The sequence below is a fragment of the Callorhinus ursinus genome, unplaced genomic scaffold, assembly GCF_003265705.2.
Source record: "Callorhinus ursinus isolate GAN/ISIS: 27379988/994484 unplaced genomic scaffold, GSC_fseal_2.0 scaffold57, whole genome shotgun sequence".
Lineage (NCBI taxonomy): Eukaryota > Metazoa > Chordata > Mammalia > Carnivora > Otariidae > Callorhinus > Callorhinus ursinus.
This window is the reverse complement of record NW_027397119.1, coordinates 883,385-890,397: the sequence shown is the minus strand read 5'-3', so window position 1 is coordinate 890,397 and position 7,013 is coordinate 883,385.

Below are 7,013 nucleotides of genomic sequence, written 5' to 3'. Positions count from 1 at the left end.
TCCTGGGAAAAGCCTGAGGTCTGCAAGCCTAGAGAAGACATCCCACAGAGAGGGAATGGCACACACTAAGTCAAATATTAAGCAGGCACCATATGCTAGGCATCATGCTGAGCACTGGGGGAAAACAGTGAATAAGACACATTGTTCCTGCTGTTATGGAGCATGTGCTCTGGTGGGAAAGGAAGATGTGAACCAAATCTATAGAAGATGACATGTGCCAAGAAAGACACTCTCTTTGTCAATGAACACCAGGGGATGCAACCTAGTCCTGGATGCTCAAGAAAAGCTTCCTTGAGGAAGTGATATATAAGCTGAGACTTGAAGGGAGAAAAGAAAATATTTTGGGTGAGGGAGGATCATATGGAAAGCATGTGCAGAGAACATGATGTTTCCAAGAAGTTAGTATATAGCCAGTGTGGAATGAGTGGAAAGGAGTGAAGGAGAGAGTGAAGCAAGGTAAACCTGGAGAGATTGCAGTCCCGTGATGAAGGCCTTTGTAGGCCAAACTAAAGATATTGGAAGTCACTGACTGAAATGAAATGTTTATAGTAATTGCTAAAAAGACACCACTGACTGTTGTAAGGAGAGACTGGTCTGAAGGGGGGGAAATGTAGGCATAGAGAAACCACTTTTAAGAAAAGAATGCCATCATCCAAACTATGATGGTAATTTACACTGGAGGCTGTTGGGGAAGGTCATCAAAAAGATGTGGCCACCGGTTGACCTGTGAGCTGGATCTCTGCTCCTGACTCCCTCCCCTGTCCTTGGAATATGGGTTCCATCTGCCTTTCCCACTGCCAGAGGTTACTCCAAAGACATAGATAGATAGTCATGGGGTATTGAGAACACCTGCATGGTACGCATGACTGAACCTAGTTAAGGCCTCTATATAAACCTTAAGATCTGATGAGCAGGTGCAAGGATCCTGTGATCTTGCTGCCGTCCAAGGCAAGCTTCATATGTAAGTCCCCTTTGCTTATTACATCTGCCACCTACCAACCTGGAGTGGGCTGCCTCTCTTCGTTCTCCCTGCCCTCCGCCCTATCCAGCTCACAGAGTACAGGGGCCAGTTTCAGATTCTACCTGGGCAACTCCCAGGAGCGTTGCAAATCAACAGATGCAGCAGCAGGGAGGGTACAAGTTAGATTGGAGCAAGAGGAATTTAGGATGTGAAGTCATCATGACATTTAGACTGATCAGATGTGGGTGGGGGTGAGGCAGACAAAAGGTTCAGGAGGACACTTGGGTTTCTGGCTTGACTAAGTGGATGATAGCCGTCTGAGTGTGGTAGGAGGGCTCGGAGGAAGAAGCAGTATGAAGGAGTGGAGTTTAGCATGAAGCGTTTAGTGTCAAAAATGTTATTTTTGAAGTATCTCTTGGGAAGCCAAGAAAAAATACTAAGTAAGCAGTTGATTCTTGCAGTCGATGCTGTGATGACCGACGCAGATTCCTTTCAGAAAAAAAAGACTTACTCTCTCAGCTGCTGGAAGTTCTCAATTATCAGCTTCCTAAGGCAGTTGATTCAGCTGAAGAAAATCTTTCCTCCCAAGGTCATAGCTCCTTCCAAGGGTGGCCTGCCATTAACCAGTGCCTGGCCAATAAGAATGATTAAGAAAAGACCCTCCATTGCAACTGAGGACACTTCTAAAGGGATATCCCAGTTGCAGAGGTACCCAGAGTTGGCAGACGTCACTGCTCCCCGCCTTTCCCTTCCACAGATGTGGATCCTAAGAGTATTCCCTAAAAATGCTCCTGGCTGCTAATTTCCATCCCACAGTCTGGGAACCCAATCTATGAGCATTATACAAGCCTGGGTGTCAGAACAGAGCTCTGAAAAAATTTGCAGTTATCAGTTAGCAGATGTCTACAAAACTAAGGCAACAGATGAGTTTTTCAGGGTTAGATGCAGGCCTAGTTCAGGGCTTTGAGGGTATCCGAAGTGTAGTGATTGCCGTAGGAAAAGGAATGATGAAAGAGGCTGATAAGGAATGGCTGGACTGCTCCATTGAAAACCAGGAGAGAGGAGGATTGAAAATGCTGTTTCGATGTTATTGATTACTTGAAAGGAACGTCACCACCATTAAGTGTGAAATTGAGAGAGGAACAGGTTGAGGAATAAACGTAAGGTACAAAAACCAGAGACATGACTATAGTGAGCTTGGCAGTAAGTGTGACAGCGAAGGGGAGAGAGGTAGGGTGGTATGGGGGAGATAGGGATAAAGCAGGAATTTTTTTAATGGGATGGAAGAAATTTGAGCATGTTCTAATTCGATGGGAATGGGTGAGTAAAGAAGGACAAGTGGCAGGTACTGAGAACATATTGCACAAGAGATCGAAGAGGATTCTTGAAAAAGGGAGAAGAGATGGGACCCAAGATACAAGTAGAGGGTGGCTCTTGGCTGGGAGGCGATTCACCGGGGTGCTGCCTGGTTCTGCAGAGAGAAACTGATTTTTCAAAGGGAAGTTAAGATCGTAGATATCTGTTACTTCGTAGTGAAAGATCGCAACCCTAGAGAACATTACACATTAAAACTGAATTCAGGGAAACTCAGCATGATTCCTTTGGAGGAAAAATGGAGAGCATGAGAAGTATAAAAAGTCTAACCCGAACTGAGAAGTACATTGCCTCATACACTTCTTCTCAAATGTAATTTGAGACTAATCATCAGACAATAGGCAAGGTTTCAACTGACAAGGATCTTAATTTGTTTTTATATACTTTATTTTCTCAGGAATTATTCTAGTCTTTAAATGAACACTGCGTTGTATTTTATATACTTCAGTCTTTAAATGTACATTACAAGGCCCGCAGAACGGAACCTATGGTATTGCAGTAGCAGGTGGGAAACCTCTGGTCATGATTTGGTCCGCGTTCCGTTGTTGCTCTGGAAGGCCAGGAGGCCTGTGAGCACCGCGAAGAACCAGGTGGTCCGCAGACCCCCCTGTGCCGTGACAGGCTGCCCGGCACCTCAGGTTCCTCAGTGCTGGAGCGTGTCCAGGCCTCAGTGCCACAGGTGCCCCTTGGGGGATCCAGGAGCACTCCTCAGAGGACCAACACTGATGTGACAAGTCTCTTTTCCTTCTTCCTCCAACATGCAACATCAAAAAAAAAAAAAGAAAAAAACAAAAAGAATACCTTTTTATTTTGTTCAATCCACTATCAGTAATATTTAATGTTATTAAGGTATTGTTTTATAATATTTTATAGTATATGTACCAATATATATAAAAATTATATGCATGAAAAATTATGCCATTAAAAAGTAACATCCTATAAAAAGTAAATAAAATTTTGAATATATGTAAGTTCAAAAAAAGAAAAAAGAAAGAAAAAAGGAGAAAATAAAGCCTTACTTTGTTTTACTTGCCATTTATTGTAAGAAAACTTTAAATCATTTTTAAGGAAACATTCTAAAGCAAGGTTGGAAAATGTCTGATCTTTCTATAGAAAGCTGGGTACAGTGTAACTGCCGAAAACCCACTGCCCCTCTGTGGTCCATGGAACCCAAAACATACAGATGTATTTGATGTTCTCAGCAAGAGAAAGAAAGTATGGTCCAAATTAAATATTCCAAAGATTAAAAAGTTCAGTTTATATATAATGCATTTAGCATCAGGTAAATTTTTCTATGGCCAGGTATTTTTTAATTTACAATTTTGAAGTAATGTATTATTTTTGTCATGTATAAGAGCAACTCTTCCACATTGTAAAACAGTTCAAACAATACAAATGTAAACAGGATAAAGAATGAAAATTCCCTTTATTCCTCCCCAAACCCCATATCTACTTCCTCAGTCCAGAGATTCTGACTGTAAAGAATTTGCTCTGTCTTCCAGATGCTACTATACACACTTAAAAATGTATTTTTATACATATGTGCATATTTTTGTTTTTGTATATATTAGGTGGCATATACATTGCATATCATACATTTTATATATTGTTCTAAGACTTTCATCTTCACTTGGTATATGATAGACCTATCCCCATATCAACACACATGGATTGATCTCATTCTTTATAAGATGTCAGTAGTATTTCAAAAGCTGGTGGTAACATATTTAATTATTCTCTAATTGACGGACTTCTGTTTCATTTTCCTCACTTCCTTTCTACCTTCCTTCTGTTTTTCTTCCTTCTTCCCTTTGTTCCTTCCTTCGTAGGTTGTAGGTGGAAATCAAATATAATTTAAAGCTGAAATGAAATCAAATTCTAAATATATGTAAAACAACAAATATAAACACCAAGAAAGATCTTAACATTCAATAAAATTAAATGATGGAGGAGAGGGAGGGAAGAAGAAGAAAGGAAGAAGTTGTAAGCTAATTTTATTGTTTCTCATCATAGGGACAAATAGACATTGCCTGAAGCTTGTGGGAGTAAATTTTATAAAGCAGGAACTACGTCAGACAGGTAATAAGGCAAGTGAGTAATTGTTTCAGTCTAAAATACTTCATGTGAACAAAATATAGGTAAAGGATATAGAACATTCTAACAAGTAGTCAATAAAGTACATCTTACAAATTTATGTTAATTTTGTACCCAAATAACAGTGGGCATGAAGCAGTCATGAAAACTGGCTGTATATATTAAGCCATAAAAAAATCTAATTAAATTCCAAATCTATTATATAAGAAAAATTCTCTGGTTATATGCAAGGCATTTACAACTTAAGCAAAATAAAAAAGGCTATTCTAAAAATGTACAAACTTTCTCTTAGACAAGTTGGGTTGAAATGGAAATATGAACTAAAATTGCAGGATTTCTAGAAAACATAATGAAAACATTACATATCAGACTTTATGGGCTATAGATAAAATAGTGCTCAGAGAAAATATTAGCTTAAAAACTATATCAATTAATGTTCTTAAAAACGTATTAAACAACCTAATAGTTGGAGAAAGAACAGTAGGTGAAACAAAAAGAAAAGGAAGAAATTGGGTGCCTGGGTGGCTCAGTCGGTTGAGTGTCTGCCTTTAGCTCAGGTCATGATCCCAGGGTCCTGGGATTGAATCCCGCATCGGGGCTCCCTGCTCCGTGGCAAGCCTGTTTCTCCCTCTCTCTCTGTCTCTCCTGAATAAATAAATAAAATCTTTTTAAAAAGGAAGAAATTAACCCAAATAAATAGAAACCTTAATAAAATAGGAAACAAAGAGTAAGTAAATAAAAATTGACTTAAAAAGATAGAAAAATAGAAAAATAAAGATACAGTAAAACACAAATATAAATGACAAGAAATGATATGGAGTAATAGCTCCTCAACTCACTGAAAATTGTCTTCTTGCTCCATTATTCAGTTTATTCTAATCTGGAAAATTCAGGGAACATATGTGCATCTCAGCCTTAATTTTTTTTTAATTGAAGTCTTGTTGACACACAATGTTACATTAGTTTCAGGTGTACAACATAGTGATTCAGGAAATCTATACATTATGTTGTATTCCCCACAAGCCTAGCCACCATCGGTCACCATACAATGCTATTACATTACTACATTACCATTGATTATATTACCTTTTATCCCAATGATTTATTCATTCCATGACTGGAAGCCTATACTCCCCTTATCCCATTTTGCCCAGAGCCTCCCCCACACCATCCTCCCCTCTTGCAACCACCAGTTTTCTCTCTGTATTTGAGAATCTGTTTCTGCTTTTTGTTTCTTTGTTTTTTAGATTCCACATTTAAGTGAAATCATATGGCATTTGTTTTTCTCTGACTTATTTCACTTAACATAATACCCTCGAGGCCCTAGAACTATATAAGACAGGTATATATACTGTATCTTCTTTATCCATTCATCTATCAATGGACACTTGGATTGCTTCCATATCTTGGGTATTGAAAATAATGCTGCAATACACATAGTGATATATGTATCTTTCCAAATTAGTTTTTTTGTTTGGGCAAAAATCCAGTATTGGAATTACTGGATAATATGGTATTTCTATTTTTAATTGTTTGAGAAAACTCCATGCTGTTTTCCACAGTGGCACTATTGAGTATGATGTTAGCTGTGGGTTTTTCATATATAGCCTGTATTATTTTGAGATAAGTTCATTTAAACCCACTTTGTTGAGTGTTTTTTATCATAAACAGATGTTGAATTTTGTCAAATGCTTTTCCTGCATCTATGAGATAATAATATGATTTTTACTTTTTTTTTTTACTGATATGATGTATCATGATGATTTGCCAATATTTAACTATCCTTGCAACCCCAGAATAAATCTCACCTGATTGTGGTGAATATCTTTTTAATGTATTGTTCAATGTGGTTTACCAATATTTTATTGAGGTCTTTTGCATCTATGCTTATCAAGGATATTGGCCTATAATTTTCTCTTTTGGTAGTGTCTTTGGCTTTGATATCAGGGTGTTGATGGTCTTGTAAAATGTGGTTGGAAGTTTTCTTTCTCATTTTATGGAATACTTTGAGGAGAACGGGTGTTTTACCTATTAACTCTTCTTTTTCTTTGGTAGAATTCACCTATGAATCTATCTGATCCTGGGCTTTTGTTTATTGGGAGCTTTTGTTTTGTTTTTCTGATTACTGATTTTTTTTTTTTGTTACTAATAATTGGTCTGTTCCGATTCTTTATTTCTTCCTGATTCACTTTTGGAAGATTGTATGTTTCTAGGAATTTATCCATTTCTTCTAGGTTGTCCAATTTTTTGGCATATAATTCTCCATAGGCGTCTCTTAAAATCATTTGTATTTCTTCTTTTGTTTCTGATATTATTCATTTTTGTCCTCTCTTTTGTTCTTGCTGTGTATGGCTAAAGTTTTATCCATTTTGTTTATCTTTTCAAAGAACCAATTCCCGGTTTCATTGATCTTTCCTATTGTTTTTTGTTTTTTTGTTTGATTTTAGTTTCTATTTCATTTGTTTCTACTCTGATCTTTATTATTTCCTTCCTTCTGCTAACCTTGGGCTTTGTTTATTGTTCTTTTTCTAGTACCTTTAGGTGTAAGTTTAGATTACTTAGTAGATTTTTTCTTGTTTCTTGA